This window comes from Gossypium arboreum, unplaced genomic scaffold, assembly GCF_025698485.1.
Source record: "Gossypium arboreum isolate Shixiya-1 unplaced genomic scaffold, ASM2569848v2 Contig00162, whole genome shotgun sequence".
In the NCBI taxonomy this organism is placed as follows: domain Eukaryota; kingdom Viridiplantae; phylum Streptophyta; class Magnoliopsida; order Malvales; family Malvaceae; genus Gossypium; species Gossypium arboreum.
Window position 1 is genome coordinate 76,623 of NW_026440296.1, and position 16,864 is coordinate 93,486.

Below are 16,864 nucleotides of genomic sequence, written 5' to 3' on the forward strand. Positions count from 1 at the left end.
TAACTCTTATTTTTGTTAATGGCATACTTTGTTTCCAATTAATTTAGTTGATTAAAATTAAGCCATCTTTTCAGATTATAAATGCATAATTTGCATGAATTTATACAGTGTTTAACTCATACAATTCTTTACCAAGAGAAGTATTTACATTAACAACTTTGTGGTATAATAAAAAAAAATTCTTCACTGTAAGCACTCTTCATCGCCTTACATCTTTCACTGTTCCGAAACAGCTAACTCATCCGTCAAATTTTCAATCTTTTTTTAATGCATCCCTTTGTGAAAAAGAATAAATTATATTATTATAAAAACAGGGTTATCATAAGAGGATTTTGTTGGTATGGGTATCCGTCTACTATATCTTTATAATCATTTGGAATTATATTTTATAAATGAAAAAGGGGTTTAAAAATAAAGGGGAACATATTGGATAAATTGTAGCTTTTATGAAACATAACTACGACTCTCTTGCATGATATTTCAATCTGTTAACGTTTCTGAAAGTTGAGAAGGAAAAAAAACGGCTGTTTATATCCATAAAACTCTTGCCATTAAATGATTTCATTACCAATTTTGCGATGGCACCTACAACTTTGCCTCCTATCTCTTCTATGTTTTGGCCAAACACCGGATGTTTGCAAGTGAATATATTTTAGGTGGATTAACTAAATGTGTAATCTCTGTAACCTGGCTTAGACGTTAGACCTAAATTTGGAAGATTATATTAGTCACTGAAATGATACAGTAAGTTATTGGGTTTTTAAAAATCGTCATTTTAAAATATTTGTTTAATTTAGCAAAAACTTAGTCTATTTTCAGAAAAAAAAAAACTTACGAGATATCAAAACCGGTTTAAAGTAACTAACCTATGTAACGGTGACTCCTTTTTGAAAACTTGATTAATTACCGATTTATTAATTACTCACAATTTTAATTATAACTTAGCAACAGAAAAGTGATATCAATTATGTTTTTAATAAAAATCGGGGTTCATGTATAATTAACTTATATTCATAATTCAAAGTTCTAAGCTCAAATTAAATGTCATGCAAGCTGTAAAATAAATCACAAATCCTATGTCCCATGCCACAGTTCAAAATAAAATAATACAATCTTTGAAAAATAAAATATCAAATAATTAACCTAAAATATTTTGATAAATAAAAATCGAGCTGAGACCCTTCGGATGCCATGTCCGCGTCCTAACTTGGTGGATTATATGTAGATATGGAAATAAGAAGGAGTGAGCTATGAAGCTCAGTTTGAGTTCCATCACAAGAAAGTCAATGCAAAGTAATAAACCAAGTACATAATAACAGTGTTCAGTATAGTAACAATCACATAGCATAGCAAAATTGGCAGTTCATTCAAGCATGCTTATGAGTGCCAATGTAATGCAATTTCATATTAACAGTAAAGAAAAGTCCTACTCCAACACTACACCCCACAATAAGAGTTCCCCAAAACTCTTATATCCCGCACTCCAGTTTGTGAATGAACGACAAGTGTTGCAGGTTAATATGCTGCCAGTGGTTGTGAATACACAACGAGTTTGCAAATAAAAGTTGCCGGTAAAAGTTGTGGATAAACCACTAGTGTTTGAAGGTTAATATGCTGCATGTAAGTTGTGAATGCACAATGCATTTGCATATAAAAGCTACCAGTATGTTTGTGGATAAACCACCAGTGTTTGTAGATAAATTGCCAGTACTTTCTCCTCTCAAAGCGTCCCACCCCACGCAATGCAGTATGACATGTTATTAACAGTACAACACAAAAACAATAGACATGCTCAGCATATATTCAGGTTAATAATAGTATTAGACATGTATGTCATGTTTTTCGGTTCATCAAAATAGTAGGCATGTTGTTCATGCAAGCAGTAACACAATGATTTGAGTATCAGTAACAATTTATCAGTAATCTCATCATAGAAGGCATGTACTAATTACATATCATGCATATATAGTAATAATTTAGTCAATCAAATCATGGATTCCAGCATTATTCATAATATCAGGGACTCAATTGAAGGAGATAAAATTCTAAAAACAGTTCAAGGATCATGTAGGGACTAAACTAAACAATTTACGAAAATTTTGGGCAAAACTATTAAAAAAACTATAAAATAGGGGACAGACGGGCGTCTTCGAAGCTATTGGCCGTGTGGAGGGGTTACACGGCATTGTGGTCAAGCCGTGTAACAAAATCTGGCCATGTGGAACATGCAAAATTAAGTTACAATGAGACATAGCCGTGTGAGATTCAAACTAGCCTAGGGTTTTAGAGGCACATAGCCGTGTGAGGGGCCGAGTGGTCGACATGCCCATGTAGCCTTAATCTGAGGCATGATTTTCCATGATTCGCTTGTAAAAGAACACACACCTTTCACCGGGAGCCCGAACAACATTCCTCACGATCAAGAATGATTTGATTCACCTAAATTAAGTCCTTCAATGACAAATTTCGCATTTATTAACATTAGGTATCAATATTCAATGAGATTATTGAAAGATTTTTGCAAGAACCGATAAAGAACGTTTAATCGATTGTAATATTGTCATTAGATAGTAATTCTATAAGGATTTGAGATCAAACATTAGGATTGAGGCGTACTTGCCAATTCTTGGCAACGATTAAAGAATGTTTCTAATGGCGATTATGATTCCGGTTGAAAAACGGCTTGAATCTATAATAGATTTTGATTTACAAAATAATTTCAACATTGGAGAAAAATATTATGCAAGGAAGAAGATGAAAAGAAAAAGCAGAAGAAATAGGATCAAAAAAGCCAAAATTTTGCTTCGATTTGAAAAAGAAAGCAAAACTTCTAATGCTATTAGGAATAGGACTAAATACCTAGAATTTTCCAACTTTGAGGGGCTATTTAGTAATTTACCCCCGCTGTCGAATAAAAGGGAATGGAAATGAGGTAAGGCATGGCTAAAACTTAAGTAAGTCTGGGTGTGTTAATCATTATACTACTACCCATTTCTTGCTTAATTTCTACTCCAAATAATATTTGTTTTAGTGTGATTTTCATCTTAGTTTGTTGAAAAAAGTAAGAATGGGATGGATGGAACTTAAGACCCCTAAAGAATATACTAACTACTTAACCAACAAACCTAAATAATTTTTTAGTTAATTATTTCAATTTATCACTTATATTTTAGGCGTGACAAAACACATGATGACTTATTTAATCTTTTAACTTTACAAAAAAAAGTTATTTTAGCCCTCCACTTAATTTTTTTGTCATTTTAGTTCTTCAACTTGTATTATTTGTCAAATCACTTTAAAATTAATGGAAAAGTTAACATTGCTAATGTGACATACACATGACAATCCATGTTTATGCTATATTAGCAGTTAATTAATTTTTAAATAAAAATATTTTTATAATTTTATACTTTTTAAATTAATTTTAATTTTTAAAATAATTTTTATATTTTTTGAATTTTTAAATTTAAAAAATAGTTAATTCTGGCATGGAATTCCCCTAAATATGGTAGATTTTTCATTCAGTTCCTTAAATTTTAAGAAATTACATATTAGTTTAAGGTAAAATTATACTTTGTGTAAGACTCAATTTTAGCCCGGGCCCAAATGCCTAATTTCAGCCCACACATATACAAAAGCAAAAATAAATAAAAAACCCAAAAATAAAACCAATTAAATTAAGCCAGCCCAATTACACTAAATAATAAACCTAAAATACAAACCATTACATAAAAATCCAAGTAAAACAAAAGCCCAAATTTTTTAAAAAAACCCTTAGCCCACAAAAAAAAAAATTATTTTCCAGCAAACTGCCTCCCTTCACCATGTGCCCACGTTCTCCACCCACGACCATCAGCACCTCTTCATCACACACGTTGGCACACCAAGCACGACCCTCAACTCGTTCGTTCCTCACCCACGTCCGTTCATGTCACCATGGCCTGTGATTTAAGCAAGAAAATGGGCAGAAACTGCTGGTATTTGGCTATAAAGCCTTTAAAAAAAAATTTTATTGGGGGTTTTTTTGGAGAGAAAGAGAATACAAGTAGTAATATAAAATACACACAAAAATCAGTAGAAAGGGAAAAAGAATATTTTCAAAGGTGAATGTTTATTGCAATTTTTTTTTCTTTTGTGTTGTTTCTTCTTTTTCCATATTTTTTTCGTTTCCATTCGGATCCACATACGAAATATAAAAAGAAAGGGGAGGGGAACTTACCTACGCGGCGCAAGAGAAACCTTTGAAGTCGAAGTTTGGCTCAAAATGGTGGTCTGTCGAAGAAGAGGAAAAAAGGAGAAAGTGAAGGGGAAGAGTTTCAAAACTTTAGTTTTTTTTTTTGAAGGAAAAAGTTGAAATGTTTTCTTTAAAGAAAAAATTTTAAAGCAGGTTTCGATTTTGAGTAATAAAAGGAATGGTATTGGGGGAGACTAGTCTATACGCATAATTTCTTTTAACGGTTTATTTTACGTTTGGTCCTTCTTCCTTCTTTGTTCTTTCAAATTCATTCATTTTTATGTTTCAATTTTGCCACATGATTTTACCCGTGATTCATTAGAGCCCGCATTAAGGTGACACGTTTGAAAGCTTGGGGATAATTTCCCATTTAGTCCCTCTCTTTCTCACGCGCATTCAATTTGGATCCACTGGTTAATGTGATGTTTAGCTTTTAGATCTCAGATTTTATTTTAATCTCAAATTTACCCCTGTTTTAATTTCTTTATTACTTTTCTGTTTGATTATGGTTTATTTTAAGTCTTTTTATATACTATTCATTTCAATTATTATTATTATTATTTTTTTTGTGTTTAATCTCCTTCCTTTATGTGTATATTATTTATATTATCTATATGTATATATAATATATATATTGTTTGGTATATTATCTATATCGTTTCGTTACTTTTTTTTACACTTATATATACGTAAATATATATATATTATATAATTAGTTTTGAATTGTTGTATATTATGTTTTTGTATATATTGTTTTTATTATTATTTTATGTATTTTTTTAAATCATTCATGATTGCACGTTTCCTTTTAAATCTATATATAATCAATGTCGTTTAAGGTTATTTTATGATGTGTTTGTGTTTATTTCAAATGTTTTTATATTTTTAATTTTATGGTATTTTATTTATATAGTTTCTTTAAAATCTTTAATGTATATTTTCTTTTCAAATATGTTATGTAAATATTTTCTTCAAATTTATTCTTCTATATATTTTCTTTAAAATTATTCATATATAATTTGGCTTTCTTTTAAGGATCCTGTTTTATATTGTTTATTTTAGTTGCTTTGGTATCTTTATATATATATATTATTTTCATTTATTATTTTTATTTATTATTTTCATATAAATATGTATGTCATTTGTTAAGTCAATTAGTTTCATTTGAAATTGTGTTACATATTATTCATTTCAATATATACTTTAATTATCACTTATATATTATCCGTTTTTTATACATATGAGCTATTTTGAATTCTTATATATGTTATCACTTTGTATATTGTTCATATGGTTTTAAATTGTTTTGCATTATATTGGTTCCTAGTTTCCATGAAGTTCTATGTATCACGTGTTTTTTCCCCCTCAATTCGTATCCACTTATGTTTTAGTTTCTTATTGCATCATTTTTTCCCCTCTTTCAAAAAAATCCAGCATTTTCGCCCAACATCGATTGCTTTTTACTCTAAAGTAAACCAAACGAATATATTTTAAGCTGATTTTATAATTGCTTATTTGGGAAACTTTTCAAAACAAGGCAATGTTTCGTGTTTGGGAAGTTCGGGAAATCGTGCCCTAACGTGTTGGGTTTCGTTTTTTCCGTTTTGTCAAATAACGGAGTACCCTTTTAAGAGTTCGTCGCGTGTTTTGGAAATTTTGAGGTGATCTCAGTTTTTGGAGGCTTAAAGTATCGTGTCCTAACGTGCTGGATGTGGTATTTTATTTCTTTGGAGTGAGAGAACCTTAAAATCCAATTCGAATTGTTCATACATTTTTTTTAAAAGAAATCGTATTTTGAATTTGTTCCAAATTTTCAACGATAGGACATTCAATAATCAATTGGTACCAATTTTGGGCGTTACGGGGGTGCTAACCCTTCCTCGTGCGTAACTGGCTCCCGAACCCTTTTTCTTAATTTTCGTAGACCTAAAATTATTATTTTAATAAATCAAATGTTTTATTAAAATGATCAACCTCAAGGTGATCCGATTCCACCTCAAAAAGGTCGGTGGCGACTCCAAACTTTCGTTTTTAAAGTCGATTCCCCCTTTTATTCAAAACTATTTAAAAAATGGTTTCGACAGCTTGGGGACTCCACTGGGGACCAATAAGAGAGTCAAGCTGTAAAATTGATTATTTTCTGTCCTTTTGTCAAAAATTTAAAATTTGGATTTTAACGCACGATCCTTTTATTGCATTTCTTGGGTTTTATGGTTTTTGTCATTTTATTCGTGTTTTGCATTTCGAGTTTTTTATATCCCCTCGCATCATCTTGCATAACCGTTGTGGTCACACCTTCTAAGTGAGAGTGACAAACTATGCCTTCGTGAGGTTTTCACCTCCGCATAGGCTAGTGGACTACTTTCAGGATACATCCGTACCTATGTCTTCGTGAGGTTTTCACCTCCGCATGGCCATAGGGAAATGTATTCCCCTGAACTGAAATCGATCTGCATGAGCCTATAATGGGTGAGGGTTGAGGAATCTGCTAGTTCAGGTACCCTTTCTCTAGAACCGAACCGCATATAAAGAGACTTAGGATCCATTTTAGGTAGAACCGTACCCAAATTTAGTGGTCACCCGAATAGGTACTTTCTCTGTTATTTATTTCTTTTATACTAACGAGTTTTGTTTTTGTTTTGTTTATGACTGCATTGCATTACATCATCATAGAAAGGAGGTGTTGATTCATATTCGATTGCTAAATAGAACAGTTTGTCATGAGAAAATAGATTTCTTAATAAAGTGAATTGTAATACGGTTGTCTGAATATGGTCTAAGCAAGCACAACAAAAGAAAACTGATAGTTCATAGAGGAAAACAAGACTTTGCCCGAGGATTCAAGCAGATAAAGATTGTTCGAGAGCCGTCGTGTCTCGACTTTTTTTTAAAGGAGCTAATCAACATCGCGAGGATAATAAGTCGCAGTCTGGATCAAGAAAAAAGGAGCTAGTGGAGGCATCTATTGGAAGTTTGCGAGATTTGAATTTTACGAAGAAAGGAAATTGGTGTCTTCGCCTGGAACATGAGGGTAGGGCCGCATATGTAATCTGTTTTATGTAAAGGAATTTGCTTTCTAGAAAAGTTGTTCTAATAGAGTTGAATTTAAAATCAACGCATTTCTTTCTTTTTCATTCATTCTATGCATTTGCATAGCATTGCATCATTTGTATTAGATTTTCACAAAAGGACCCTAATTAATTGAAATAATTTCATAATCTGGAAACTGATAAAAACTTACCAACCAAGTATCGCTACGGTACCCGTGCTAAGGCAAAAGATATGGACCAAAGATTGGAAAGACTTAAACAACTTCAAAGAGATATGTATGACCAGTTACAAATGCGAATGCAAGAGCAACTGATAATGATATGGCAGGATATGAGAGACCAAGTGCTAGAGTCTCAAAAGAATATGATGAATCAGTTGTCCCAATTGCTGACTAAGGGGCTAGAAAAGAGGGAAAGCTCTATGGTCAATGCTGGGGTGGACAATGATGAGTCTTTTTATCCTCTGAGTGTCACTCCGACAAATGCACAGGCATGTCCGCAAGGTGTACCAATTATCAAAACTCAGCGAAATCAGGCCAGTACCTCAGCACCAGTGAATTATCTAATAGGCTCAGACTCCAATCCGTGGGGCAATCCAACTACCCCTGTAGTTCCTAATTTGAACGAAATGGAAAAAGCAAAGATGGAACTGCCAAAACAACTCAAAGATCGGTATAGGTGGTTGGAGGAAAAAATCAAGGCGATGGAAAATGCTGATGATTATTGCAGAATTGACGCCAGGGACCTAAGCTTGGTTCCAGACTTAATACTTCCTTACAAGTTCAAGATGCCAGAATTTGAAAAGTATAACAAGACTAGTTGTCCTGAAGCTCACATCATCATGTTTTGCAGACGAATGACTGGGTATGTCAATAATGACCAGTTATTGTTTCACTATTTCCAAGAAAGCCTGGTTGGGGCAGCATCTAAATGGTACAACCAATTGAGCCGTACCCAGATCAATTCATGGAAAGATCTAGCACAAGCTTTCATGAAACAGTATAGTTATGTGACGGATATGACTCCTGATAGGATCACTTTACAGAGAATGGAAAAGAAACCGAATGTGAATTTTAGGCAATACGCCCAAATATGGAGAGAGATAGCAACACAAGTTCAACCGCCTCTCTTGGAAAATGAGACCTCAATGGTTTTCATTTATACCCTGAAAGCCCCATTCATTGACTATATGTTGGAAAGCATTGCTCTGATTTTTTCAGATATAATAAGGTCCTGTGAGATGATTGAAAATGCAATAATAAGTGGGAAGATAGGTGTGGCAGAAGGCATTAAAAGGTCAACTCCGAGAAATAAAGAAAATGAAGTGAACATCATGAGCATGCCTTCCAAATTGGTCAACATAGACCAGTCAAGGGCTGTAATCACTAGTTATCAAGGCTCTTCAAAGTAGGAATTCAACTTGAGGTCAAAGTTTACGCCTATCCCGATGTCATATAAGGAATTGTATCAGAATCATATTGGGAAATCTAAATGACATATCCGAAGAGGGAATCGGGGAATAAAGGTTTCCAAACCTTTGCATACTTGGGAGTGTTTTGAACAATGGGACTGTGGAAGAGATTTCTGCATTTTTAGAGCTAATCTAGAGTAATATTCAAAACATGCTTGTTGCTTTAAGCCTAGAAGCATTAAGAATCCTTTTGTGAAATAGGCTTGTGTCCAAAATTTTTATTTCAATAAAATGTATTCTTTTTGAGGAAATATTATTTCATTCTTTATATATTCTTTTGTTCTTTGGACTGTTTTTTAAATATTCTTTTATTCTTCAGTCATGATCATACGATATCAATAATCATCCTTAGAATCATTTATTCTTTGGAAATATGCCTTTGTACCTACAATAGGTCCCCAGATATCAACGACAGGAGCAACGCTGTAACTGACTCCCTTTTGAAGTGAGATATATGTTTAAGCAGATCTCAGGACTTTGAAGATGACAGATATTGTAGCTTATCTCCTGATTTTGTTAAGAATGGTAGAATAAGATAAAAAAACAGATCTTACTTTACGAAGAGTCAATAGACGTTGTGAGCAGGAGACAAAGATCGGAGTCTGAGTCATCGTAAAAAAAAAGCGAATCATCATTGAGTTATTCCAAAAATTCAAATATGTTTTCGCATAACCATATCAAGATATACCTAGAGATGCAAAAATGTCTATACGGGTGTTAGAAGGATAGATGTTAATGGTTTCACGGTAGCCACACTAATCATGAGGTTTGGGTATTATTGAGACAGGATTCATGTACCTCATTTATTTCTTAACAGACTTTCTCTATGTAGGGCATGGATGTTATCAGGTTATTCTCGTCTAATATATATCGATTTATCTTGGTAGTCGTTGACGACTTCATGAAGAGGGTAAGGTTCACTTTATATGCCAATATTACAAGGTTGGTAGTCGTCAAATTTAAAAAAAAGAGTGCCGACAAGTAATGTCAGAAAAGATCATGTCTAATACAACTGCACAATGTCAAAAGTTTGTCGTTTGTTCAAAGATCAGATGCCATATCCTAATACAACAAATACGGCCAAAAAGAAAAAAGTAAAAACAAAAACAACAAAAAGAGATTGTGGAAGGTGACCGAGACTTGTAAGGATTGGCATAAAGAAGTCATCATTTATCCTCTATGCTTATTGAATGTTAACCAGGATTTTCACTGGGGCAACACATGGCTCATTGGTTTATGGGATAAAAGTGGATTTAAAAACAAGATTCTTTTTCTCCGAGTCTTGTCAGAATTAAAATGAGATGAGACAGAATGAATCCAATCCCGATATGTTTAGTTGAATTTAAAGGATGTCCGTCATAGTCAGACGATGCGGGCTTATGACAGAGAGGTTTATCCTAGAGAATCCCACGAGGGGAACTTGATATTGTAAAAGATCCTTCCTATATAGAAGGATTTCAAAGGAATAAATATGCCAAATTGAGACGGACCTTATGTAGTAAAGAAGACATGTTCTGGAGGAGCATTGATATTGACCGAAATGGACAGCAAAGACCTGCCCAACCCGGTGAGCTCAGATTCAGTCACAGTTAGTAGTTTAAAAAAAACACAAAAAATAAAAGGAAAAGAAAAAGGAGAGGCCAAGGCAAAAACCCGCAAAGGGCGCCTTGAGACCAAAGGGGTTTTGAATTGAAAACCCGAAAAGGGAAATTCAAATTTCGACCAAATATGAGGCATATGGTAGTCTTGCTATGCTGGAATCAACGAAGAGGAAGTACGTTACGTCTTGGGGCATCGACAAAGTACTATAGATCTCCTAAACACATGTCAAGCTCAAAATGGTTCTCAAACAGTTAGTACAGATAAGCTCAGGCTGCGATATCTAGGGCACCTAGTTTTCCATTTTACCCATTTTTGGATTTGATATCTTTGATTATCTGTTTTTTTTTAAGAGACATCCTAATAAATTTCCTTCTTAATTGTATTTTGCCATCATTGATTGACTTACTTGCTTCGAGCTATGTTTCTGGTCTGTTGTTATGATCTTTTTCAAGCATTTTGCATTGAAATAATGATTAATGGACTAATAACACTTTCATAAAAGGAGTTTCGCATATTACTCTTGAACTTTATAAATAATACAGGAAACTGAAACGGGACTATTGTTTAAAACTCACCAGGCTTAAGGGTTGGAAATATTTAAACCCAAATTGAAATTATCTCCTTAGGTTTCCTATCAAAGACATTGGTTGACCAAAAAGAAAATTACATCGGTGTCGTAATCCCGGCAAAGAGCGAGTAATGGGATTATTCTCAAGAAAAAGAAAATGGTATTCTGTATTCATGCAGATATCAGGCATATACATCTTTTTATTACACCTGAGGAATGGTGTAACAGATCAAATTGATTGAAGATGATGCAAATCTTATACCTCTGAGTTGCAGCAGGATGGATAAAAGAAATTAAATGATTATTCCCCTAAAGTTACACTGGGAGGTACAAACCCTATGTCCCAGAAGGTACAGTGGAAGAGATTTTAAAACTACAGTGGGGCAAGCCAGTTAAGCAAAATGGGTTGTTTCTATGGGTTTTCATTAGAAATGCTAGTCGAACAGGAAGGCAGCATAATACGACAGTGACAAAACTCTGATGGATAACGAGTGATGACACTTTAAGATTTTAAAAAGGAATCATTCTCATGACATTTTTGCATTCATACAATAGCACATCTAGTTAGGAGCATTTGATTTCATTTCAATCATAGCACCCTAACTATTTGACATAAGCATCACATCTAGTTAAGAGCATTTGATTCATTTCGATCATAACATCCTAATTATTTGGCATAAGCATAGATATATGAAACCGAGTCTACAGGATATGTCTCAAATGACAGTGTAGTAGCATTGGTGAAGTCAGATCTTATCTCCTTGAAGTTGCAGCGGAATAGATCGAAGATTACAAACCTTATCTCCCTGAAGTTGCAGTGGAGCAGGTTAAGTGACAAGCCTTATCTCTCTGAAGTTGCAGTGGAGCAGGCTCAATATGCAAGTCTTATCTTCCTGAAGTTGCAGGAAGCGGACTGAAAATTATAGATCTTATCTCCATGTATCGACTATGGAGCAGATCGAAGTTGTCGAGTATTATCTCCATGTATCGGCTATGAAGCAGATTTTAGCCACCAGCCTTATCTCTCTAAAGTTGTAGAGAACAGGTTAAATATACAAGTCTTATCTTCTTGAAGTTGCAGGAAGCAGACTAAAAATTACAGATCTTATCTCCATGTATCGAATATGGAGCAGATCGAAGATGGTGAGTCTTATCTTCATGTATCAGCTATGGAGAAGATTTTAGCCACCAACATTATCTTCCTGAAGTTGCAGTGGAGCAGGTTGAAGTGACAAGCCTTATCTCTCTAAAGTTGCAGTGGAGTAGGCTCAATATGCAAGTCTTATCTTCTTGAAGTTGCAAGAAGCAGACTGAAAATTACAGATCTTATCTCCATGTATCGACTATAAAGCAGATCGAAGATGGCAAGTCTTGTCTCCATGTATCGGCTATAGAGCAGATTTTAGCCACCAGCCTTATCTCTCTGAAGTTGCAGAGAGCAGGTTAAAGATACAAGTCTTATCTTTCTGAAGTTGCAGGAAGTAGATTGAAAATTACAGATCTTATCTCCATGTATTGGCTATGGAGCAGATTTTAGCCACCAGCCTTATCTCTCTGAGGTTACAAAGAGCAGGTTGAAGATACAAGTCTTATCTTCCTTAAGTTGCAGGAAGCAAACTGAAAATTACAAATCTTATCTCCATGTATCGGCTATGGAGCAGATTTCAGCCACCGGCTTTGTCTCCCTAAAGTTGTAGTGGAGCAGGTTAAAGTCACAAACCTTATCTTCCTGAAGTTGCTGTAAGACTACTTGAAGAAGAAGAGCGCCGAAGAAGTCGAAGATTCGATAATACCGGCCAAAATTGTCCCTTTTATAGTCTTTACTTCGTTCTCGTTGCACGACAATAAGCAAAGAGGGGCAGCTGTAAGACCCAATTTTAGCCCGGGCCCAAATACCTAATTTCAGCCCACACATATACAAAAGCAAAAATAAATAAAAAACCCAAAAATAAAACTAATTAAATTAAGCCAGCCCAATTACACTAAATAATAAACCCAAAATACAAACCCATTACATAAAAATCCAAGTAAAACAAAAGCCCAAATTTTTTAAAAAAACCCTTAGCCCACAAAAAAAAAAATTATTTTCCAGCAAATTGCCTCCCTTCACCATGTGCCCACGTTCTCCACCCACGACCATCAGCACCTCTTCATCACACACGTCGGCACACCAGGCACGACGCTCAACTCGTTCGTTGCTCACCCACGTCCGTTCATGTCACAATGGCCTGTGATTTAAGCAAGAAAATGGGCAGAAACTGCTGGTATTTGGCTATAAAGCCTTTAAATTTTTTTTATTGGGGTTTTTTTTTGGAGAGAAAGAGAATACAAGTTGTAACATAAAATACACACAAAAATCAATAGAAAGGGAAAAAGAATATTTTCAAAGGTGAATGTTTACTGCAGTTTTTTTTCTTTTGTGTTGTTTTTTCTTTTTCCATATTTTTTTAGTTTCCATTCGGATCCATATACCAAAATATAAAAAGAAAGGGGAGGGGAACTTACCGACGGGGCGCAAGAGAAACCTTTGAAGTTGAAGTTTGGCTCAAAATGGTGGTCTGTCGAAGAAGAGGAAAAGAGGAGAAAGTGAAGGGGAAGAGTTTCAAAACTTTAGTTTTTTTTTTTTAAGGAAAAAGTTGAAACGTTTTCTTTAATGCAAAAAATTTTTTAAAGCAAGTTTCAATTTTAAGTAATAAAAGGAATAGTATTGGGGGAAGGAACAGACAGCTTTTTGACTAGTCTATACGCATAATTTCTTTTAACGGTTTATTTCATGTTTGGTCCTTCTTCCTTCTTTGTTCTTTCAAATTCATTCATTTTTATGTTTCAATTTTGCCACATGATTTTACCCGTGATTCATTAGAGCCCGCATTAAGGTGACACGCTTGAAGGCTTGGGGATAATTTCCCATTTAGTCCCTCTCTTTCTCACGCGCATTCAATTTGGATCCTCTGGTTAATGTGATGTTTAGCTTTTAGATCTCAGATTTTATTTTAATCTCAAATTTACCCCTGTTTTAATTTCTTTATTACTTTTCTGTTTGATTATGGTTTATTTTAAGTCTTTTTATATACTATTCATTTCAATTATTATTATTATTTTTTGTGTTTAATCTCCTTCCTTTATGTGTATATTATTTATATTATCTATATGTATATATAATATATATATTGTTTGGTATATTATCTATATCGTTTCGTTATTTTTTTTTTACACTTATATATACGTAAATATATATATTATATAATTAGTTTTGAATTGTTGTATATTATGTTTTTGTATATATTGTTTTTCATTATTATTTTATGTATTTTTTTAAATCATTTCATGATTGCACGTTTCTTTTTAAATCTATATATAATCAATGTCGTTTAAGGTTATTTTATGATGTGTTTGTGTTTATTTCAAATGTTTTTATATTTTTAATTTTATGGTATTTTATTTATATAGTTTCTTTAAAATCTTTAATGTATATTTTCTTTTCAAATATGTTATGTAAATATTTTCTTCAAATTTATTCTTCTATATATTTTCTTTAAAATTATTCATATATAATTTGGCTTTCTTTTAAGGATCCTGTTTTATATTGTTTATTTTAGTTGCTTTGGTATCTTTATATATATATTATTTTCATTTATTATTTTTATTTATTATTTTCATATAAATATGTATGTCATTTGTTAAGTCAATTAGTTTCATTTGAAATTGTGTTACATATTATTCATTTCAATATATACTTTAATTATCACTTATATATTATCCGTTTTTTATACATATGAGCTATTTTGGATTCTTATATATGTTATCACTTTGTATATTGTTCATATGGTTTTTAAATTGTTTTGCATTATATTGGTTCCTAGTTTCCATGAAGTTCTATGTATCACGTGTTTTTTTCCCCTCAATTTGTATCCACTTATTATTGTTTCATGCTTATAATTATGTTTTAGTTTCTTATTGCATCATTTTTTCCCCTCTTTCAAAAAAATCCCGCATTTTCGCCCAACATCGATTGCTTTTTACTCTAAAGTAAACCAAATGAATATATTTTAAGCTGATTTTATAATTGCTTATTTGGGAAACTTTTCAAAACAAGGCAATGTTTCGTGTTTGGGAAGTTCGGGAAATCGTGCCCTAACGTGTTGGGTTTCGTTTTTTCCGTTTTGTCAAATAACGGAGTACCCTTTTAAGAGTTCGTCGCATGTTTTGGAAATTTTGAGGTGATCTCAGTTTTTGGAGGCTTAAAGTATCGTGTCCTAACGTGCTGGATGTGGTATTTTATTTCTTTGGAGTGAGAGAACCTTAAAATCCAATTCGAATTGTTCATACATTTTTTTTTAAAAGAAATCGTATTTTGAATTTGTTCCAAATTTTCAACGATAGGACATTCAATAATCAGTTGGTACCAATTTTGGGCTTTACAGGGGTGCTAACCCTTCCTCGTGCGTAACCGGCTCCCGAACCCTTTTTTTTAATTTTCGTAGACCTAAAATTATTATTTTAATAAATCAAATGTTTTATTAAAATGATCAACCTCAATGTGATCCGATTCCACCTCAAAAAAGGTCGGTGGCGACTCCAAACTTTCGTTTTTAAATTCGATTCCCCTTTCTTTCAAAACTATTTAAAAAATGGTTTCGACACTTTGGCCTCCCAATAATTTATGATTCATCTCTATCCCCAAAACAAATTTTTGGCTTTGTCCTTGCACGTCGGTGAAGTTAACAAATATTAACTTTTGCATTTATTTTGTGGTGATTTGACAAATAACAAAATAGTTCAAACACTAAAAATGAAAAGAATTAAATGAAGGGCTAAAATGATTTTTTTATAAAATTGAAAAGCTAAATAAATAATTTTGCCTTTTAAGTAAAGATAGTGGTGGGGATGGTGGAGAAATGGCAAGCGGAGCCACATGAACCTAAAGCGCGCTAATACAAAATTGAGAACGCATAAAAATGACGTGCAGGGACCTTGTTTATGGTGTGAAAAACATTATACAATTAATTAACTTTCCTTTAGTTTTATTGATTTTATATGCAAATTAAGTTTACATTTATTTTGCTCGATATGGTTAAACGTGTGTAAATCAGTGAATGCCTCTTTGTGTTCTTTATTCTTTACTATTTTCTTCCAATTCGACAAACGGTGAGTGTATTGCCTTTATATGCAATTCTGGAAACAATAATAGCATTGATTTTTTTTTCTATTTCTTTCAATATCTTAATTTAGAATACCCATGATAAGTTTAATATACATAGCATTAAATAAATTAATTAGAGTAATTTTACCTATATATTTGTTATAAGAATCAGTAAAAATAATATACCAATCTATATATATTACATTTTTAAGGCATAAACATGTTGATGCTATATATTATAAGAATAATATGCTTATTCGTTAAAAATAAATTGTTACAATTATTTTTACTATAACTTATTTGTAAAAAAAAAAAAATTCTAAAGTTATGGCAAAAATTATATTATTTACAAGAAGTGCTATGAAAGTTATTGGACAATTTATAAATTTTTTTATAAAGGTTATATATTATTTTTATTTAATTTACATATTATAAAAATGGTTATAATTTAGCATAAGTCTTTCTCCAAATTAAGTTTATATAATTTTTTTATGATTAAAGCTATGGACTATTTGCATTGTGAACTAAATATAATATGGTACTATATTGTGAGATATGATATCATTTGAAAGAATGGAGCTAGACACAAGCACTAGAGATGTAGCACCCCAAACCCGACCCAGAAGTTATGGCCGGATCCGGCATGCCACATCAAAAACGTTAAAAAAATTTTCCATTCTAAGTCCAGAAAATCGTACTTGATGTTCAAAAGATTAATTCATTAAGGGTTAAGGTGAATGGAAGTTGTGCACCAGGTAGGAAACCAGAAAAGAGGTGGTGAGTCCATCGGACTGCT

General features: G+C 32.8%; 2 long non-coding RNA genes across 2 annotated transcripts; both read right to left on the bottom strand.

Annotated features, from left to right (window-relative positions):
• Window positions 1-3,644: 3,644 nt before the first annotated feature.
• LOC108488514 (uncharacterized) lies at window positions 3,645-4,399 on the bottom strand. The gene is made up of 2 exons (XR_001871775.2): window positions 4,220-4,399; window positions 3,645-3,941 (listed from the first exon to the last, which is right to left on the bottom strand). It is a non-coding gene; the product is annotated as an uncharacterized LOC108488514 (long non-coding RNA).
• Window positions 4,400-12,880: 8,481 nt separating this feature from the next.
• LOC128287770 (uncharacterized) lies at window positions 12,881-13,632 on the bottom strand. Its single transcript, XR_008278472.1, has 2 exons — window positions 13,431-13,632; window positions 12,881-13,153 (listed from the first exon to the last, which is right to left on the bottom strand). It is a non-coding gene; the product is annotated as an uncharacterized LOC128287770 (long non-coding RNA).
• Between the last annotated feature and the right edge of the window lie 3,232 nt (window positions 13,633-16,864).